The 23,438-nt window shown below is 40.0% G+C and overlaps 1 long non-coding RNA gene across 1 annotated transcript in view; it reads left to right on the top strand.

Annotated features, from left to right (window-relative positions):
• The window catches only part of LOC134293814 (uncharacterized), an 85,916-nt gene extending 63,353 nt beyond the window's left edge, over nt 1–22,563 (top strand). Inside the window, exons 2-3 of the long non-coding RNA XR_010000776.1 lie at nt 14,524–14,639; nt 22,185–22,563. This is a non-coding gene — a long non-coding RNA (uncharacterized LOC134293814). The remainder of the gene's footprint in view (nt 1–14,523; nt 14,640–22,184) is intronic.
• The last annotated feature ends 875 nt before the right edge of the window (nt 22,564–23,438 follow it).

The raw sequence follows: 23,438 nt of genomic DNA, 5'->3' as shown, positions 1-23,438 counted from the left end.
GACGGGAGAGAGAGAGAAATTGCATGCAAAGGAAGGAGTCAGAGAAAGATACAAAATAACCAGATAGAGAGTGTTATTGTTAAAATAAATGCTACTTTTATTGGGGGATTTTGTTACATAGTTCAGGGAAGGGGAAAGTGAAATAAAAAGATCTCTTAATAATAGTCTGCTGCGGTCCCGTTCCGTTCCTTTGGTGAGCGATCTACGGAACTCTCCGCTGCGTTTTCAAATCAATTTGAAAGCTGGGGTGACGGTCATCAAGGTGGGACTGTGGCACCCGTCAGTCAATCAGAGAGCATTCCCCGCTTCTGATGCAGATTTCTGCTCTCCAATGGCTGACGGGGTGCAGACAAAGGAATGCAAAGTACTCTGAATGGATTACCATTGTCCCAGCAAGGGACAGAGCAAAGAGGAGCCCTCAGGTCCCATGTGTGTTGTGAAATACCTTTTGTGTAGATGAGTGACCCATCAGGGTGGGTTGTCCATTGTCCATTGTGTTCTATGCAGATCATTCTTAGAAATCATATTAATCCAGCCCATGAATAATCAAATCTGTGAAAGTTAAACCTTGAAATGTAGACAGCTGGCTCTAGGCAATGGTATCTTTCTGGACAGGCCTTTTTTCAACAGAAAATTTGGTGCCTGAGGCAGAAATAACATGGGAAGATTAGGGATAGGTTCCAATGCTACAAAAAGGAAGAATTCGACATATTTTAGACACCTGATATCCAAAGTGAACATGCAAGTGAACATGCCAGTCAAGTAAGTGTTGCATAAGTAAACAAGCAAACAAAATTTGAATCTTCCTGAGACTATGAAATGCATACATGATATTATTTTACTAATCTCCACTTTTCCTGCAATTCCCATTTTGATGGTCAGATTTTCAGAGCTATACTTTTTTTAATATGCTGGGTATATTTTGTGAGGCAGGCTTTGCTGTTCTTTCTTTTTCTCTCTGTTCTATTGTTCATGCATATCCTCTAAAGCAGTGGTTCTCAATGTGTGGGTCCCTAGATGTTTTGGCCTTCAACTCCCAGAAATCTTAAAAGCTGGTAAACTGATTGGGATTTCTGGGAGTTGTAGGTCAAAACACCTGGGAGCCCACAGGTTGAGAACCACTGACCTAAGGGATTATTCTGGAGGCAGCTGCTGTTTCCCTTACCTGTTTTAGACAGGCACACACAGCTACGGGAAGATTGGTTAGAGAAGAAGTTGATTCCTTTTCAACCGAAGCTTTATTGCATTGTATACTGCACACACACTGCTGAACGTAGTACCGTGCCTGTGTTTCTTTTGCCTTCTTGCACCTTCCTCCTAGTGTTGCTAAAAAACAACTTTCAGATGGACAAAGGAGGAGCAGGAAAAATAGGGCTGACCAAGGATAAAAGATTTTGTTTAAAGGAGGTCTGCTACCAAAATAGATACTTTCAGTTACTCAAACCCATCAGAATAGTAGGCCATAGGTCTAAGGTACAATATATACCTAGTAGTGAGACTACACACATCCTGTGACTATAGAAGTTACTTTATAAAAGGCAATGAAACTTGGAAAACCAAATAAGAGGGCCAGATTCAAATTAGTAGTAATCTGGGTAGCAGATTCCAGTGGTTCTTAACCTGTGGGTCCCCGGGAGTTTTGGCCTACAACTCCCAGAAATCCCAGCCAGTTTACCAGCTGTTAGGATTTCTGGGAGTTGAAGGCAAAAACATCTGGGGACCCACAGGTTGAGAACCACTGGTCTGTTCCAATATGCTCTATGGATAAAATCACTTCAGATTCACCAGAACTCAAAAACGGATTGAAGGCACAATAGTATTAGGTCTATGTAAACGGTTGCACTTGTGGAACTGTGTTTATGCAACCATGAAATGACCCTATCTGTTGCACAATGGCCCGAGATGTTTAATTGTGTTTGTATCTGTGTGCATGCCTTCAAATAATCTCTTGATTCATGGTAATCCTATGGATTTCAAAAGATTTTCTTAGGCAAGGTGAGGTGATTTTGCTAGTTGCTTCCTCTAAAATATAGTCTATAACATCTGGCATTTCCTGGTGATCTCCTTTCTACATGCTAACCAAGAATAACCCTGCTTAGTTTCCAAGATCAATATTGATAAGGCGCAGATATCTATATCAAAATGCTATAAGAATGGTCTATATAGAAAAAAACTTAAATATATATTCTCATCCAGGTTTATGCGTGTGATGGCAGCGAAGTGTGTTAAAGCGCTGAGCTACTGAACTTGCAGACCGAAAGGTCCCAGGTTCAAACCCCGGAGCGGCATGAGCGGCCGCTGTTAGCTCCAGCTTCTGCCAACCTAGCAGTTCAAAAACATGCCAATGTGAGTAGATCAATAGGTACTGCTCTGGCGGAAAGGTAACGGCGCTCCATGCAGTCATGCCGGCCACATGACCTTGGAGGTGTCTACAGACAACGATGGCTCTTCGGCTTAGAAATGGAGATGAGCACCAACCCCCAGAGTCAGACATGACTGGACTTAACGTCAGGGGAAACCTTTACCTTTTATTATAGTAGGTTAGTATTGTTGAGTATTTTTTTACAGTCCCAACTGGATACTATTTTATTATGTAACATATAAAGCAAAACACACATCAATTTCCAACCGAAAACAGTCCACAAATATGGTGTATATACAAGCACAATTATACAGCCTTATTATGTAACATATAAAGCATACATCAATCTCAAACGGAAAACAGTCCACAACTATTGTGTGTATACAAACAAAACTATACAACAAGTAATTCCGGGTATAATGCATCATTTCAGGAAGTCCTTCTTCAGGTTGTGGATATTTATGCTAGATCTTAAACAGTCTTTTGATGTATGGTAATTCTCTTCTTATTGTGATTCTCAGAATCTTCTCATAGTTGTCTATGGTAGGCTGTGGATATGTTGCTGTCTCTCTTAATCTTAATTGCTTGCTTAGTCCTGCTTCAATTCAAGGCCTTTCCACGTTGTCAATATTCTAAACATAAACATAGGCACATACTAATAGTAACTGTGATTGTTATACCAAAATAGATATGTGTAAACACCCCATATGTTGTCCCGTTCTTAATCTGGTATATACACAAATATAAAAGAGTTTACAGAAATAAAATTGACTTACATGTCGTTGCCCAAAATTAAAGGACTGTGTCTCTGATATGGTGCCTCAGTGCATAAGAGTGGTTGGTGTTTGCCTGCATGCCCCTACAAAACTCTTAGATAGGATTCCCAGGCTTCACATAATTGTGAAGGAAATGGATATGTCAACAGGCACAGCTTATCATACAGGAGAGAGAAAGAACTCAATGATATACTTCTTCCTGCTCTGTTTCTGCTTGACAACCAGTGGCAGATGTTGGCCTCAATGCCAGTGGGTGGCAGATCCATTCTGTGGTTTTGTTTGCACTTTAAGGTAGATATTCATGTTCTAGCATACCCTTTTAAATTTTAGACGAGCTGGTAGAATGGATTCACTGTTCTATTGACACAGATCTCGACTGCTGCCAATATGGACAGCCTGTGGCTTATTTAGAGGAGATGGCTCTACACTGGCATCTCCTCTAAATAAGCCAACAGAAGGGGCAGGAGAAGGAGAAGTTGACTCGCTGCCCTTAACAACATCCAGAATGGAAGACACACTAGGAACACTTCCAAATCCATTTAGGGGTAAAGTTAGGCATCTACAGGTGCAATAGAATTATTGTATTTACTTGAATCTAATGCTCACCTTTTTGGCTAACTTGCTTTCCCAAAATTAGGGTGTGCATTAGATTTGCATAATATGGGCATCCTAGTGCTGAATCAAAGCAAAAGGGGAAACAACTTCAGGAGAACCTGGAGTTCTTATTTGAGGGACGTCATCTCTCATTCAATTGCCATAGCTCAATGCTATGCAATGCTGGGATTTGTAGTTTGGTGAGTCATCAGCATTCTTTGGCAGCCCCCATGATCCCAAACTATGGTCTCCGATAGCATTGAGCCAGGTCAGTTAAAGTGGATTCATCCTACAGCATAGATGCACCCCAAGGTTTCCATTGCTGAAAACTTTAGTGTGCTAACACTTTTGTTTTTAAAGAAGGAATTCTAAGAAGCAGGCACTGTAATGTGCACTTTTTTCATCCAAATTACAAAGAGTGCACTTTTTACCACTGTGCATTACATTCACCAGCAAATACTTTTTGGGTTTCAGGGTTTTGAAAATTGAGGTGCGCATTAGATCCAATGGTGCATTTGACTCAAGTAAATATGGGTAATGCAGTTTGACTTCATTTTAACTGTTCCAGAATCCTGGGATTTATAGTTTAGTGTGGCACCAACACCCCTTGGCAAAGAAAAGACCTTATAAAACATCAATTTCGTTAAAGTGGTGGAAACTTACATTAATTCTGCCGTGTAGATGAACTCTAAATAGCAAAGAAAAGACCTTATAAAACATCAACTTTGTTAAAGTGGTGGAAACCTACATTAATTCTGCAGTGTAGATGAACTCTAAATATAAAAATTGAAATGTAAAATTAGATATCTGAATGGAGACAGTACATTTTGGTGCATTAAAAAGACTCTGGAGACAAGGGCTCAAATCCCTGCTCAGCCATGAAAATCTGCTGGTGACCCTGGAAGAGATTCAGAAAATCCCATGAGTTTGCCTTAAGGTTGCCATGGGTTGGAAAGGACTTGAAGGCACACAACAACGGCAACTGTACTACTGGGAAAGCAACAAACAACAAAAACAACACAACAACAAACAACGATTAATGGAATAGACATGAGACATGAAAGCCTCACTGAGATCATTCTCTACTTGTGTAAATGTTTCCCCTTGAGTTCAGTAAGATCTGAAAATGGCAAGTCCTCATGCTGGATCAAGCCCGTGAAAAGCTCTGCAAATCCAGCCAAAGTATTTGCAAGCATGAAAGAAATCCCATGTTGACTGTATAGCATATGTAAATATTAACATTAATTTGTTAAGCCTGAGGACAATTGAGAGCAGTCATGAGATGGTTCATTAACTTTCTATTGTGTTTACACCTTCCAGTGTCAATAAGGCAAAGATCTGGAACAGTGTTAACAACATAAAATGCCAGCGAGTATGTTTCAGTTGAGTATAATGAATTCCTTCGGTGAGGTAGCACATAAGTCCCAAGCAGTTATATCATTCAGAGTTCAAGGCTCTGAAATTTGAAATGAATTTTTTTGAAAAGAAACCATTACAGTTGCCGCCACACATTTGCAGTTTTGAATTTTGCTGATTTAAAATTTACCTTGCAATCTCTATGTTCTCCTGAGCAACTCTGTTGTTAACTTCCTCCAGTCATGCTGGGTGACCTTGAGATTTCTAGAGAGAACACCACTCTATTTCTATTATATTTTGTATCCAGGACCCAAAGAGACATTGAAAACAGTTGCAATCTTGAAAAAGGTTTGTTTTTAAATGACAGGTTTGTGTTTTTAATGAGGAAGAAGACATTGAATAAGGAAACCTCTTGCCTGAGCCAACTGGGAAGAGTAAAATTCTGCCCATTCTTCCCCTTATTAACGCACACTACTTTTTTTGGTTTGAATTCAGTTTGCAGCAATTGAGAACATCTGAGAACAAAGAGGGAAAGTGGTTGGAAAAAACAAATGGGACATTTTGGAAGCAGCTGAAAAAGTGGTTTGACAGTGGATCAATAGGAACTATCCCAACTAAATAGAGACACTGGGTTGTTGTGAGTTTTCCGGGCTGTATGACCATGTTCCAGAAGTGTTGTCGAAGGCTTTCATGGCCGGGATCACAGGGTTGTTGTATGTCTTTCGGGCTGTGTGGCCATGTTCCAGAAGCATTCTCTCCTGACGTTTCGCCCACATCTATGGCAGGCATCCTCAGAGGTTGTGAGGTATGGATAAACCTCACAACCTCTGAGGATGCCTGCCATAGATGTGGGCGAAACGTCAGGAGAGAATGCTTCTGGAACATGGCCACACAGCCCGAAAGACATACAACAACCATGTTCCAGAAGCATTCTCTCCTGAAGTTTCCCCCACATCTATGGTAGGCACCCTCAGAGGTTGAGGGGTCTGCTGGAAACTAAGTAAGTGAGGTTTATATATCGGTGGAATGTCCAGGGTGGGAGAAAGAACTCCTGTCTGCTTGAGGTATGTGTGAATGTTGCAGTTGCCACCTTGATTAGCATTTTAATGGTCCACAGTTTCAAGGCCCGGATGGTATTTGCCTGGGGGAATCCTTTGTGTTAGGAGGGCTTAGCTGGCCCTCATTGAGTCATCTCTGGAATTCCTCTGTTTTCTGAGTGTTGTTCTTTATTTACTGTCCTGATTTTAGAGTTTTTTAAAAATACAGTAGAGTCTCACTTATCCAACATAAATGGGCCAGCAGAATGTTGGATAAGCGAATATGTTGGATAATAAGGAGGGATTAAGGAAAAGCCTATTACACATCAAATTAGGTTATGATTTTACAAATTAAGCACCAAAACATCATGTTCAACAAAAAAATTGACAGAAAAAGTAGTTCAATACGCAGTAATGCTATGTAGTAATTACTGTATTTATGAATTTAACACCAAAATATCACGATGTATTGAAAACATTGACTACAAAAATGCGTTAGATAATCCAGAACGTTGGATAAGCGAGTGTTGGATAAGTGAGACTCTACTGTTCTGGTAGCCAAATTTTGTTCATTTTCATTTTCAAGACGGGAGTTTTTTTCCCCCACCCTGGACCTTTCAGAAATATATAAACCTCATTTGCCTAGTTTCCAATATACTTCACAACCTCTGAGTGTGCCTACCATAGATGTGGGGGGAACTTCAGGAGAGAATGCTTCTGGAACATAGCCATGCAGCCCAGAAAACTCACAACAACCCAGTGATTCCGACCATGAAAGCCCTTGATAACACATTAAATAGAGAGAGTTGGAGGATCTGATTCGACAGCCCATTTATTTCACGTTTGCTTAATCCTTGGCTACCGTGTTTTCCCGAAAATAAGACAGTGTCTTATATTAATTTTTGCTCCCAAAGATGCTTTAGGTCTTATTTTCAGGGGTGTCTTATTTTTACATGAAGAAGAATTCACATTTATTATATACTGTACAGTAGTTGTCATCACAAACCAGCATAACCAGACAAACTGTGAATCTTATCAATAATTTCTTGTTACTACCATTATTTCTATTTACAACACTCTATGGTATGTTCATTTACCAATCCTGCATGCTCTGGTGTTCTGTTAGGCGGGCATACTTCCAAACAAAAACTTTGCTAGGTCTTACTTTCGGGAGAGGCCTTATATTTAGCAATTCAGCAAAACCTCTACTAGGTCTTATTTTCTGGGGACGTCTTATTTTAGGGAAAACAGGGTATTTCCTCCTTTCATCACTAGCTATACTGGGTTAGTTACACAATTGTTGTGTAATAGCCATTGTGGTCTTAACTAGACTTTTGAGCAAGATTGTCAAACTCTTTAAAATGGAAAGGAAAAAAAAAGAATAGAACTCTGTGATCCTAACATTTCATTAACATATTACCCCATGAAGAGGCAATATACGTAGAAAAGGGAATGATGCTTATATGTTATAGTTGTGTACCTTCAAGTCATTTCTATGTTAACTCTGGTGTGACCCTTCATGGGGTTTACTGGACAGAATTTGTTCAGAGAGTATTGTCTTTCCCTTCTTCTAAACCAAGAGAGATTCTGGAGCAGATCATTAAGGAGAAAGTCTACAATCACTTAGAAAGAAATGCTGTGATCACTAAAAGTCAACATGGATCTCTCCAAAACAAATCATTCCATACTAATCTTATCTCATTTTGATAGAGTTACAAGCTTGGTAGATGCAGGGAATGCTGTGAGTGTAACATATCTTGATTTCAGCAAGGCCTTCGAAAATGTCTCCCTATGACCTTCTTGCAAAAAAAACAAAAACAAAAAACAACAATAACAAACAAACAAACAAACAAAACCACTAGTCATAGCTCAATACTACTATTAGGTGGATCTGTAATGACCAAGTGAGAATTCAAACTCTAGTCTTCCAGTGTCTGAATCCAATATCTCTCCTTTTGCAGAGAAAAAATGGGGTTTAAATAAACATAACAACAACAGCAACATTCAAACAACAGCACAGTGCTCACTTTGTAGTATTTGATGCTAACACAATGTTGAAATCTGCATCGAATTCCTATGTATGGAACAAGGGAAAATTGCAAATTTGAGACTGGATGTACAGGGTCCCTTGCATGGCATACCTTTTGTGTGTATAATATTTTGTAGGTAGGAGGCCATTCATTTCTTCTTGTCCTCACTCTTCCCTTCTTTTTTAATGAAGTGAAAAGAAAAATTATTTCTGAAGACTCCCAGAATGCACAGCCAACTGTGTTAACAATTTGCCCAGGATTTCACACTGGTCCAAAATCCTGCCAGGACAATCATTGTTACAAACCTACCTTAAATGAATGGGAATTATGCCGACATTGTTGACAGGAGAGGTTTGAGGTGGATAGTGCTCATTACGGCCTGTCAGTTCTCATGCTGAGAGCGTTTGAATTCAGCTGAACACCCTGAGCCGCTGCTCCCTTGCCACTGCAGTGGAATTCAGAGCAGATATTTATTACTCCTTGAAACATTTCATCTTTGGTTATTGTGCTTTTTTAATTATTACAAAATTGCTTTAAAAAGGAAACGGGTAATTAATCATAATCTTAAGCAATTAACAGGAAATAATCCCACTTTGTTCAAGTCATAATGCCGTCATTTGGAGGTGATTATATGGATAATCCAATTGGATTTATTCCAGGGTGAGCTTGCGGCTCTCATTCATTAGGCCAATTATGCCTCAATGTGCTGTAGGATTTCCACCTCATAAATTTAAACATAATAGTAAAATAGGTTTACGACCTAATACAGTTGCTGTACAATCCTTTGACTTTCTCAGGACCACAAAACAAAGTATAGGATTCACTAGTCCACCACCAGTATTTTCCCCACCAAGAAATGTAGATTCTTAGCAAGATGGAAATATATTCAATATACAGGTTGAGAATCTCTTGTTCAAAATACCTGGGACCAGAAGCATCTTGGATTTTTTTTTCAGATTTTCCATATATGTAACTCATGAAATATCTTGAATAGGGGATTGAGGTGTAAACAAAACATTCATTATTGTTAAGTAAAGGTAAAGGTTTCCCCTGATGTTAAGTCCAGTTGTGACCAGCTCTGGGGGTTGGTGCTTATCTCCATTTCTAAGCCGAAGAGCCGGCATTGTCTGTAGACACCTCCAAAGTCATGTGGCCGGCATGACTGCATGAAGAGCTGTTACCTTCCCACCAAAGCAATGCCTATTGATCTACTCAAATTTGCATGTTTTCGAACTGCTAAGTTGGCAGGAGCTGGGGCTAACAGCGGGTGCTCATTCTGCTCCCGGGATTTGAACCTGGGACCTTTTGGTCCACAAGTTCAGCAGCTCAGCGCTTTAACACACCATAATCGTACATAATTGTTGTTATGTACACCTTAAATACATAGTCTGAAGGTAATTTTAAACAGAATATTCTCAATAATGTTGTGCATGAAACAAAGTTTGTATATACTGAACTATTAGAAAGCACTGTCTCAAGCAGCCATGTGGACAATTTCTGAGTATTTTAGATTCCAGAATTCAGACTGAGAATAGGCTCAGCACCCTGGATAGCTCCTTTGTATTTTATTCATTGCAATACTTCTATCATGCCCACTGCCCTTAGATTTCAGAAGCACATACAATAAAATTAACGTGAACAATTTAAAATAATGGAAACAATTACAAAACATGATTTTAGAAGGTTAGAACACATCGAACAATTAAACAAGTTAAGACAGGTTAGAGCAGGATAAAATAGTTTTAAAAAATTCAAAATCACACACATGTGCAGATTTGTGTAGAAACAATTAGGCCCCAGAGGCATTAGTAAGCAATAGGGGTGTGCAATATTTTTTGTTAGTTGTCATGAGTCATTATCAAATTTGTTAAAGTCGTACTTACAAAGTGATATCCGATGTGCAGGCATGGCCCATGCCAAAAACTTAAGAATCAAAAGTTACCCAATACTTTTTCGTTTGAATTTTGTAAATCTTGGAAACCTCCCAAAGTCAGTTTCCTTTTCAGCATAAGGGAGCAAAGCCAAGCCAAAAAGGCTGCCTTTCCTGTTTAAATCAATGGCCTCTTGCCATTACGAGAGGAAGCAGCAGGGAGAAAGCAGAGTTAGCTGGGAAAGAGACTGAGAAAGCACAGAATTCGAGGAAATGTAGTTTGGGAAGGCAATGAGCCCTATGTCAGAGAATGCAAAAGGCCCTGCCTAAACTACATTTCCCAGAATTCTGCTCAGCATCAGAAAGTTCCAATCAGAATCGGGGAGAGATTTGTCCCTCTGTAGCAGCAGCCAGCCAGAGTTCCAATAAATTGTTGAATCTGCAAAGCGGAGGTGCTACTTCTAGTAAGCAAATCTCTGTGCCGGGCTGAGAAGAAATCCCTACATGGAAGTTCTATTGGTTAATATGAGAGACATTCAATGACATTCATTCATTTTAAAAAATACTTTTTTTGTCAAAACTTCTTTAAAATTATCCCCAAATTATCACCTGTTATCTTGTGTTATTGTATAGGAAATTCAAGGAGCTAGCTCTTGAATTTTTTTTTAATGTTGTTTATAAAAACGTAGAAAATTCCTCAAAAATTTGTGGATAAGTGAAACGGTCTGAAACTTGATGGACCAACAGTGGTAAATGTTAGCCATACGAAACGGCCTTAGACTACGATTTCTGGATGGCGTGATTTTAATATTGAATGCAATTTTAAATGTTTAATATGTATTAATTGTAGTTCAATTTATTTCAAGCTTATGTTTTGTATGTGTTTGAATGATTGTCATATGTAAACCGCCTTGAATCCCCTTCGGGGTAGAGAAAAGTGGGGTATAAACAGGGTAAATAAATAAATAATAATAAATAAATAAAATGTGTTCTACTATCATAGCAAACTTTACCCCAATAGCTATACAAATGAGGGAGCAAGGAGCCCCTGAAGTTTCCCCACTTGCGCAATTACTATAATGAAAAAGTACAAAAATTTTGTTATTCTTGTATAGTAACAAAATTTTTACTAACAACACTCTAGACATGAAATGCACCCCCCCCAGTTTTGTAATGAGTTTTGAAACATTTTTAAAATTGATCACACATGTCTAGTGAACAACTATGTTTTCTGTGTTGTCGAAGGCTTTCATGACCGGGATCACAGGGTTGTCGTATGTATTCCGGGCTGTATGGTCATGTGATTAACTGCAACATTCACGCAACATTCCAACTGACAAAGAACTCTTTTCACACCCTGGACTTCCCACATATATATATTAACCTTCTTTGCCTAGTTTCTCCATGCCTCACAACCTCTGAGGATGCCTGCCATAGATGTGGGCGAAACGCCAGGACAGAATACTTCTGGAACATGGCCATACAGCCCAGAATACATACAACAACCCAACTATGTTTTCAATTGATATTGGGCCCTGGGGAAGAAAATTTGTTTCCAAACATGTTGAAATTGCTCCCCTCTGCTCTAAAAAGTTCAACAAGGCCATGAGTCACATCTTTGGATTCTTTGTCTCATACCCAGAAGCACTGCCAAATGTTCATCAAAGTACAAAAACCAAATGTTTTCCAACAATTTACCTCATATAATAAGGAAAATAGAACCAGTGTAGTATAGTAGACTGGGTGATGTACTAGGACAGTGGTTCTCAACCTGTGGGTCCCCAGGTGTTTTGGCCTACAACTCCCAGAAATCCCAGCCAGTTTACCAGCTGTTAGGATTTCTGGGAGTTGAAGGCCAAAACATTTGGGGACCCACAGGTTGAGAACTACTGGACTAGGATATGGGGAGATCAGGGCTTAGATTCACATGGAATCTCAGTAGGTGACTTTGGGTAAGTCATAGTCTCAAAGTCTCTGAGGAAGTCAAAGATAAACCACCTCTGAACAAATTCTGCCAAGAAATGTGATAGTTCACATAGTGTCATCATAGGTCATAAATGACTTGAAGGTACATGACAACAACCACAACCAAAGAACAAACATGCATGAACTCAGGCGCAAGTTGGATTTTGTGTTTCGTGAATCCCAGCTGTGGCTGAGTTCACGGGTTCTGCACAAAGGGAGCAGGAGAGATAAGAGACCATCAGGCTGATTTGAGAATTCCTCCACTGTCTTTCTCGTCCTGCTCCCTGCTAAATGGTAAAGTTGCACAATTGCTTGGATTTACAGTAAGGAGCCAAAAAAGGCTGCCTGGATGCCCTGTCCATGGCACAGAAGCTGAGCAGTCTCTGATCTGCAAAGTGTTTTATGTGGTGTCATGATCTTGTCTCCAAAGTTAAAGGCTGAAATATGGTTCTACCTTTCAGTAATATCACACAACGACTTGACTGGCACAGAGATTTATATAGCACTTCATCAAGCATCTTGTCAGGAGAACATATCAGAGATCAAATGGAATACCAGCTGCATTGGGGTGAGGAGTGGAGCAGAGGAGGTCGGGAAAAGCACAAACACACACCCGAGGTCAGCACTAGAGTCTTGCTATAGCCGGCACCTGTCTGTCGAGTGAAGGAGCAGGGGACTTCGCACTGATCTATTTCTCTGCTTGTACCCAAAGCCAGTAGCAAATGAGTATGCCCTTGTAAGAAGAAAGGAAGGTGCAAGGTAAAACAAGCTGAAGGATTGATGGAGATGGACAGATATGGGGAAAGCAGGGATGGGGAGTGAAGAACCTGGTTTGGTTAGTCAAGGAGGAAAAAGACATTTTTTGAATTGCTTTAAGCCTTCAATTCCATATTTCCTTGTTGTTCAACTGATGGATTACCAAGGTCTTAGATGGATTATAGTCAGAGAGTGGGAAAATTGTCCTTTGGCAGTCCATCTCTCAGAATCTCAAAGCCAGCATGGCCACCAGATGGTCTTGAGAATAAACAGTATTTGAACATTTCCAAGCAGGGGAAGTGGGCGACTCCAAGATCAAGGTGACATTCATCTGTTCTGGTTTTCAGTCTGACGTTTAAAGGAGATGTCAAGTCACACTCAGCCTCAGAGGAAGGCAAGTACAAACCTCCTCTGAATAAATTCTGTCAAAAAAACCCCAATAGCTTTGTCTTAGATTTGCCATAAGGCAGAAATGCCTTGAAGGCACATCAGAGGCTAAAATAGGTAAGGGTTGAGTATCTCCTATTTGAAATAATAATAATAATAATAATAATAATAATAATAATAATAATAATATTGTAAAAAATATATAAACATATAAACACATATTAAATGCATTTTATAAAAATACATAGACATATTAAAATGTCTTTTTAAAAATACACATTAATATATACATTAAAATACACAGAACAGAGGTTAAGCACAAGACACGGGTTTGAAATTCATGCTTAAAAACTAGCTAAGATTTGCCAGAAGAGATAGGTCTTTAGCTGGTTTTTAAATTGCAACAGCTGATCTAGCTGTCAGAGTTCTTCCAGCAGGTAATTCCACAGTCTTGGGGTGGCCAATGAAAAGATCCTCTGGGTGACAGTCATCACTCGAGTTCTGGCTGGTTGGAGTAGCCGCCCACTCAGAGGACCTATCTCTTGGGATGGATTGTATGAGAGAAGGCGATCTTGTAGGTAACTTGGACCCAAACCACATAGGGTTTTAAAGGTCAAAAGCAGCACCTTGTACTTTGCCCAGAAACTAATTGGCAGCCGGTGGAGTGACTTTAGGATAGGTGTAATATGTTCACTCCTGTATGTTGCTGTAACCAATCTGGCCGTCGTATTCCAAGGTCTGGTCACACTGAATACTTTTCTTTTTTATGTCTTTTTTCAGTGAAAAGGGAACGAGAAAAGGAAGCAAGTGAGAAATAGAGAAAGTAGCAAAAGAGAAAAAAGTGAGGGGAAAAATGCAAGTGACAATTAGGCCACAAAAGCTCATACAAAATAAAACTTATTAGTCCTTAAGATACTGCAGATGAAATAATGGAAAGCGAATCCATTATAGAAAAGTTATTAAAGTTCATCCTTAGCAGTTTTGAAAAAATAACTCAGGCTGCTTGCAGTGTTGATCAAATGAGTGCCATGTCTCCAAGAAGTTGGTCTTTGAGTCTTGAGTTTCTAAGAGCATGCAGTTCAAGAAGGCACTAAAGAACTACCGGCAGGTTGTTGTGGAGCAAGAGAGTAGCTATGTGGGAGCAGGAATAGCAAAGGGCGTTGCTCCCTAAATAAGAATTTTCCTCCCCTCACACTCAGTTTCATTCAATCCCCATATTTCTAGCAGTACAGTAAGGTAGACATATTTGGAAATACAGTTTAGGCATTAAAAAAAGAAGAAAGTAAAATTACAAGAGGGATACCAATACAGTAAAAAGAAGAGTTGTATGAGTGAATCAAGCGATTCCTTTTGAGGGGCAATGACTTCATTTCACTCTTCTCTCATGTAGCAATAACCATGTGGAGATCCAGGGCTATCCTGATCAAAGCCCTTGGCAGAAATAGAGACTGGTGTCCCAGGAGCAAGAAGCAGAAATGATCACCACCAAAGTTCATGCTGAGAAAGGTAGGTAAAGGTTTCCCCTGATGTTAAGTCAAGTCGTGACCGACTCTGGGGGTTGGTGCTCATCTCCATTTCTAAGCTGAAGAGCCGGCGTTGTCCATAGACACCTCCAAGGTCATGTGGCTGGCATGACTGCATGGAGCGCCCTTACCTTCCTGCCGGAGCGGTACCTATTGATCTACTCACATTTGCATGTTTTCGAACTGCTAGGTTGGCAGGAGCTGGGGCTAACAGCGGGCGCTCATTCTGCTCCCGGGATTTGAACCTGGGACCTTTCGGTCTGCAAGTTCAGCAGCTCAGCACTTTAACACACTGTGCCACCAGGGGCCCACTGAGAAAGGTACAAGGAATCATTATGTCTGTTCTTCAGTACTAGAAACAGAGCCGGCCCAAGGTAATTTTCAAGTGTAGGCGAACAGAATTTTGCCGCCCCCCCACCCAGTCACTGAAAAATAAAAGCGTTGGATAAGCAAAAATGTTGGATAATAAGGAGGGATAAAGGAAAAGCCTAAATAAAGAACAACATTCTGAAAACAGGGGAAATCCAGACTGGAAACAATCAGGGCCAGCTAACACCTCCCAACCAAGGATGCCCCCAGGCAGTAAGCAGCCAGTCCTTGAAGCTGCAAGGCCATTAAATGCTAATCAAGGTGGCCAATTGCTACATTAATACTCATCTCAAACAGACAAGAGTTCTTTCTCCCACCCTGGACTTTCCACAAATATATAAACCCCTCTTGCCTAGTTTCCAACAGACCTCACACCTCTGAGGATGCCAGCCATAGATGTGGAGAGAACATCAGGAGAGAATGCTTCTGGAACATGGCCAGACAGCCTGAAAAACTCACAGCAACCCAGTGATTCTGGTCATGACAACACAAATTATTATTATTATTAAGATCCAAAGGAGCAGGGTGTGAAAATAGTTCACATTCCAGGATCCCATCCCAGGCTTTTGGTGTTAAACTGGATTATATGAGTCCACACTGACAGATAATCTGGGATAAACAGAAAATTTGTGATTGGATCCTGGGATATAGGGCCCAAAGTGGCATATAAACTTTGGCAAGCTGGACATTCCTGCCTGAATATATTGCACATGATTTCTCTAGCCTAAAATGATACATTTTAATATATTGGGTTTATGGTTCCTGTCCCCTTGATTGGGTCTTGTAAGTGTTAATTATTTCTATAATTGTATTTTTACTTTGCTTAATAATGTGTTATTATGTTGTTATGTAATGTTTGTGTTGTTTTTATGATTGGAAACCACCCTGAGTCCCATTTCGGAGATAGGGCGGTATATAAATAGTTTTATTTATATATTATTATTATTCCGCCTGCTACAACAGACAGAAATGCAAATTGTGGGTCAATTGAGCAACATGACAAGGAGGCAAAGGCCTTGCACACAGCCATATAACCCAGAATATCTGCTTTGAACTGGATTATCTGAGTCTACACTGCCAGATATTCCAGCTCAAAGAAGAAAATGTGGGATTTTATTCAGTTGTGTGGAAGAGGCCAGAGAGAAGACCATACCAGAGCCCTGTATCCCAGAATATCTGCTTTGAATTGGATTATCTGAGTCTACACTGCCAGATATTCCAGCTCAAAGCAGAAATGTGGGATTTTATTCAGCTATGTATGGAAAGAGGCCAGAGAGAAGACCCTTCCAAAGCCCTGTATCCCAGAATATCTGCTTTGAACTGGATTATCTGAGTCTACACTGCCAGATATTCCAGCTCAAAGCAAAAAATGTGGGATTTTATTCAGCTATGTATGGAAAGAGGCCAGAGAGAAGACCCTCCCAAAGCCCTGTATCCCAGAATATCTGCTTTGAACTGGATTATCTGTCGACACTGCCAGATATTCCAGCTCAAAGCAGAAAATGTGGGATTTTATTCAGCTATGTATGGAAAGAGGCCAGAGAGAAGACCCTTCCAAAGCCCTGTATCCCAAAATATCTGCTTTGAACTGGATTATCTGAGTCGACACTGCCAGATATTCCAGCTCAAAGCAGAAAATGTGGGATTTTATTCAGTTGTGTGGAAGAAGCCAGAGAGAAGACCCTTCCAAAGCCCTGTATCCCAGAATATCTGCTTTGAACTGGATTAATTGAGTCTACACTGCCAGATATTCCAGCTCAAAGCAGAAAATGTTGGATTTTATTCAGCTATGTATGGAAAGAGGCCAGAGAGAAGACCCTTCCAAAGCCCTGTATCCCAGAATATCTGCTTTGAACTGGATTAATTGAGTCTACACTGCCAGATATTCCAGCTCAAAGCAGAAAATGTGGGATTTTATTCAGCTATGTATGGAAAGAGACCAGAGAGAAGACCCTCCCAAAGCCCTGTATCCCAGAATATCTGCTTTGAACTGGATTATCTGAGTCTACACTGCCAGATATTCCAGCTCAAAGCAGAAAATGTGGGATTTTATTCAGCTTTGTGTGGAAGGGGCCAGAGAGATGACCCTACCAGAGCCCTGTATCCCAGAATATCTGCTTTGAACTGGATTATCTGAGTCTACACTGCCAGATATTCCAGCTCAAAGCAGAAAATGTGGGATTTTATTCAGCTTTGTGTGCAAGGGGCCAGAGAGATGACCCTACCAGAGCCCTGTATCCCAAAATATCCAGGTAGAAAATCCCACATTATTTGCTTTGAACTGGAATATCTGGCAGTGTGGACTCAAACACCCCAGTTCAAAGCAGATATTGTTGGATTTTCTTTCTGGATGTTCTAGGATGTAGGGCTGCCGCAACCCCCGCAGACTTACAGAGAGGTGCAGCGCTTGGCGCTGGAGGAGCTGATCGCAGGCCGGTGGGTGGCTTTCCAGGCTTTCCTGCGACGGGAGCAGCAGGAGCCCTCTTCTCTTCTCTCCCTTCCTTCTTAGAGTGAAGACGCTCCTGGGCGCTTTGCAGAGGACAGAAGCAGGCGCCCGGTTCTCTCCTTTGCAAAGCACCCAGGAATGCCTTCCTTTTCGGCGGGAATACATTTCTGGGCACTTTGCAAAGGACAGAAGCAGGCGCCCGGTTCTCTTCTTTGCAAAGCACCCAGGAATGCCTTCCTTTTCGGCGGGAATACATTTCTGGGCGCTTTGCAAAGGACAGAAGCAGGCGCCCGGTTCTCTCCTTTGCAAAGCACTCAGGAATGCCTTCCTTCTCAGCAGGAAGACGTTCCTGGGCGCTTTACAGAGGACAGAAGTGGCGCCCGCTTCTCCCACCACTGGAAAGCCGCCCTCCCACCTGCAATCAGGTCGCAGGTCCCAGGAGCGGAAGCCCTGGAAAGACGCGTCCTCCAGGCACTGGGATAGGTTCACCATGGGGCCGGTACTTAATGGCGCCCCCTACAAGATGGCGCCACAGGCAAGTGCCTAGTTTGACTGACGGGTGAACCGCCTCTGACTAGAAACCTACCTCACAGGCATATACCTGCACCCTACTTGCCATGGAAGGAGGCGGCAGAGGGGAGAATGAAAAACATGGTGACAGGGCTTCCGCATACTGCTAAAAGAGAAATGATAATGATGATGATGATGATGATGACAACTTTATTTTTATATCCCGCCTCCATCTCCCTGAAGGGACTCAGGACGGCTCACATGGGGACAAGCCCAACAGCACAAGTTAAAGCACAGAATGTTCAATTTAAAACATTATAACTACATAAAACAATAAAACACATCAACAGAATTAAGACAAGGACAACAATAATAACTAAACATTCAGAGGGTAAAATTGTCTAGAACTCTGAATAGGGATCTCAGGAGGTATAAGGGTGATCAAAAATAGGGGAGGAGGAGCAATCTCAGTAAACACTAAAACCATAAAGGGTAAGGAACAGTGATAAAGTGAATTTACTGATGATGAGTTGTAAGCAGGCTGAGTATCTGGTGGGACTGCTTACTCAAAATCACACCAGAACATCCACTTCTTTAGGCCTTTTCGAAAGGTGGACAAGGTAGGTGCCAATCTGATCTCCCTGAAGAGAGAATTCCAGAGCTGAGGGGCCACCACTGAGAAGGCCCTCTTCCTTGTCCCCACCAATTGCGCTTGGGACAAAGGCAGAAGCGAGATATTTATTTATTTATTTATTTCCAATATTTCTATCCCTCCCTTCTCACCCGAAGGGACTCAGGGCGGTGTACAATTGGCAACAATTCGATGCCAACACATCATTAAAATCAAACAGCATATAAAATCTATTACAAACAATTGAGAAAAGGGCCTTCCTGGCAGATCTTAAGGCCCGTGTGGGTTGGTAGAGGAGGAGGCGATTACAAAGATAAGCAGGTCCTGAACCGTTTAGGGTTTTATAGGTGATGATATGCACCTTGAATCAGGACTGGAAACTTATTGGTAACCAGTGGAGTTGCTTGAACAGGAGGGTTGACCACTCCCTGTAGCTCGCTCCAGTTATTAGTCTGGCTGCTGATCTTTGTACCAACTGTAGTTTTCAAGCTGTTGTTAAGGGCAGCCCCATGTAGAGTGCGTTGCAATAATCCAGTCTAGAGGTAACTAAGGCGTGGACCACCATGTCCAGAAGAAGCAATGAGTAGCTTGGCTGTTGTTCTGAATGTCCTCAGAAGCTATGCAACTAGGAGGAGAGATGGACTGAGAAAACTTTTCCCTTGTCGGTGGCAAGGAGTCAAGATTTTTGTAATTCTCCCACTTCCATGGCAGGAAGTAGGGAACACAGCGAGGTGGGTGGTTGTGGAGGGTGCGGTGACCTCAAGGCTTGACTTTATATTTCTCCCAAGCTCTGTCTGTATTTAGAGTGTCAGTGTGTTATATGAAAGGACCCCAGAACCTTTTCATGAGGTTGTTAGAGATTGCTTTTCGTGTGCTTTCTAGCAGCTGGAGCTCTGTGGCTGAGCACATGCATTACATGTGAATGTCACGGGTTCAGTCCTTGTTCTGTCCAGCTAAAGACCATGGTCTGAAACCTAATGAACGTCTGCTGTTTCCTGTATGGGTGAAAATGCCATCAACCAGTTCTTTATCATTTCTAGAACCACACTACCTAGAAAGTCTTCCACCTTTTTAACCTGAACATTTTTTTTAAGTTTGCAGTGTTAGCATTTTGCTTGACTTACAGTCAGTAGTCTTTGTGCAGCGTCACTGAGTTGTAATATGCATCGTTTTATTATCCACTCTATTTAAAGGTCTGCATACACTGTAAAATACACTTTGCATGATGACTTCATCTTTAATGGAAGTCCCTTAAACGATATGAAGAAATAGTGAATGCTTTAAAAAGAAATTTTGCCAGACCCTTGAGTGATCTTTTAATACAAGCTTGACTGTACCTCATTTACACATGTTTTATGCAGTTAGCTGTCAAAGGTATTCATGTGTGAAAGTGGAATTGTATTATTTTTATTACTTGAAAGGAAGCATTGAGTTATGCCTAATGTTGTTGTCACATTCCAGGGTAGTTTATACAGAGGACAATCCAAGCCAGAACATTTCCCCTTTGCTTTAAGCCACAATGACTTGTGCCCGGACCCTTTCATACCACAGTTATAGCAGGATGATTCTGCTTTAATTGTCAGGGCAACATCCCATAGCCTCAAGGGATTGGCAATTGTCGGAGGGCATTTGGAATAATCAAATAAAAGCTTGGTCAAACACATGGTTAGACTAATAATCCAGTGAACATAATACACGGCCAATAAAAGCATCTTGCATTAAAAAATAGAAAACAATGATGGCAGGACTCATAGTCTTGCCAACGAAATGCCAACAAGCGGGAAGCAGGGCACAGAGGGCAGTGAGGAAGGGAAATCTTAAGAATGTGCAGCATCAAATCAACACCAAAGCACTAGTACTGTGAAAGTGTGAAAGGCCTTCCATAACTGTATATTTAGATTTGCAGAAACAAGTGTGAGACCACAGGCTGGTGTGTAGTGTGAAAGCGCTCTTGAAATGAATTCATATAGAATTGCTGCTTGATCCTCAGATTTAAATCCTAAACAAACCTACATCTCACTCCAATGTACAGAAATTAGTCCAATTCAGTTAAATGAGGGCATACTTCCAACTACCGTATATACTCGAGTATAAGCCGACCCAAATACAAGCCGAGGCATCTAATGTTACCACAAAAAAACTGGGAAAACATTGACTCCAGTATAAGCCGGGTGTGGTAAATTTCAGAAATAAAAATAGATACCAGTAAAATTACATTAATTGAGGCATCAGTAGGTTAAATGTTTTTGAATATTTACATAAAGCTCACATTTAAGATAAGATTGTCAAACTCTGGTCAAATCATTATTCTCATCTTCTTCAATGTAAATGTGCTTACGTGTCCTTTTAATAATAATAGAGTAAAATAATGCATGTAATAATAATAATAATAAATAATACAGGAAAATAATACATGTAATAATAAATAGAGTAAAATAATAAATGCAATAATAATAATAATAAGATCAGAGTGAAATAATAAATGTAATAATAATAATAATAATAATAATAATAATAATAATAATAATAATAATAAAAATAGAGTAAAATAAATGTAATAGTAGCAACAATAATAGAGAAAAATAATAAATGTAATAATACCAATAATAATAGAGAAAAATAATAAATGTACCATATATTCTTGAGTATAAGCTGACCCAAATATAAGCCAACCAGGACCCGAGTATAAGCCAAGGGGGGCTTTTTCAATCTTTAAAAGAGGGCTGAAAAACTAGGCTTATACTCGAGTATATACAGTATATGGTAAAAAAAAAATCCCCAGGACTGTCACCCACTGAGGATGAATCACCATTAAGCTCAAATCAATGCAGCTCTGAGTAAATATGCTTAAGATAATTGATTTTGCATATATAAATCTTGATTGGTTGAGTGTCTCATGTTTATTTCCTAAAGGAAAACTACAGGTTTTATTTATTTATATAATGATTAATATGCTTTTATTTTCAATTTACATATTCATAAAAAACCATGAAACAAATCTATATACATGTATATATGCATGAACCAATACAATACTTTTTAACAGCTATACAATATTCGTGTTTGGTTATGCTCTCTCGTCCTCCCACCCCTCCCAATTTAGTGACTTCCCATCTTTTGGTTTAGAGACATTCATATATAATTTTGTTCTTCCTATTACATTGATAGTTCTTATTTATATATTTCCTACACAGATTCTAATAGGTTAAATTATAAGGACTTCTATAAAAACGTTTCCTTCTTTCTTTTATTACATAGGTTAGAAATGGTTCCCAGTCTTTGATAGCTTTTTTTGTTTTTTCTTTGTTTGTCATTGCTAATTTATCAATTTTTGCTATTTTAAAGATTTAACTATCCCTTCTATTGTTGGGAGGTCTGCCTTTTTCCAGAACTGTGCGCATACTGATCTTGTTGCTATGATTATGTAGTGTAATACTTTATAGTTTAGTGATTTTGTTTGGTCATTTGACATTACTAATAAAAAATAATTCAGGCTCCAATTGTATCTTTGAATGAAAAAATTCTTGCAGTGTTTTTGTATCTTGCCCCAGAATTCTCTATCTTTTTTACAGGTCCATCACATGTGGAAGAAAGTTCCTTCCTGTTCTTTATGTTGTCCGCATTTGTTGTTTCTTCCCTTATACATTTTAGCTAGTTTTGATGGGGTCAGGTACCAATTGTTTATCATTTTATTAAAAAAATCTCTAAGATTGTAACACCAATTTTTTTAAGCCAATAGTCCACATTTTTTCCATTTATCTACGTCTGTGTTGTGCCCGACATTTTGTGCCCATTTAATTATACAATCCTTTGTCAGTTCTGTTTCCATTTCCATCTTCAATACTTTATATATTTTTTCAGTAAGGTGTTCTTTATTAGTACACAGTTTCTTTTCAAATTCCAATTGCTCTCTTTCAAATCCCATATTTTAATAAAAATGATTAACTTGCATTCAGCCCTTCTGCTTTTCATTCAGTTGAAATATAAAACCCTTTCCCACATTTTGGAAGACATGTGTGAATGGCCAGCCAAATGTAATATGTGTTGTGTATAGGCTCATAGCTAGAAAAAAAAATTCACGAGGGGTTGAAACTCCCCCCCTCCCCAGATGACTTTTCAGGCCAGTGTCTCCTGATCTGGCATGAGATCTCAACAAGGCCCTGACGTTAACATCATAATGCAAAGGTTCTTCACAGGTAATAGGTACTGATTCATTGCTCCCTCTTAAAGCCAGTTGTTGTCAGCCACAAAGGACAATCGTTTCTTTCTTTCGGTTTTCTTCTGCTTTCTTCTTATTTCCTTTATCATCAAAATGTCTTCCACTGTGAATTAGCAAGAAGTTTTCAGACAGGCACAAGTTGTTCTGATGGAACTCAGTTTTTTGGTGTCTATTGAATACTTCTATTGCATTTTCCCATCACACAAATGGTTTAGCAACCAATGTACCAAGCTTCTGATAACCACCTTTACCCCCTACTCCTCCTTTAAACACCATCCAGTACTTACAGAGTTCACCTTGTACATGAAATGAGTAGGTTACTCAAGGAACTCAGTTGAATCATTTGGGTGGAAAACTTGGATTCTTCTTCTTGTCCACAGGAAATACACATTCTGGCAATGGAGTTTGTGGATTTTGTGGTAATTGAGCTTTCACTTGGTCATCAGATAGATAGAAAAGTACCGTATATACTAGAGTATAAGCCGAGCCGAATATAAGCCGAAGCACTGAATTTTATCACAAAAAACTGGGAAAACATTGACTCCAGTATAAGCCAAGGGTGGTAAAAATCAGCTGATGACCCAAAATGCAGACTGTGCAAGGAAAC

This window comes from Anolis carolinensis, chromosome 1 (genome assembly GCF_035594765.1).
Source record: "Anolis carolinensis isolate JA03-04 chromosome 1, rAnoCar3.1.pri, whole genome shotgun sequence".
Classification (NCBI taxonomy): domain Eukaryota; kingdom Metazoa; phylum Chordata; class Lepidosauria; order Squamata; family Dactyloidae; genus Anolis; species Anolis carolinensis.
The sequence above is the reverse complement of the archived record's forward strand: the minus strand, read 5'-3'. Positions and strand labels throughout refer to the sequence as shown.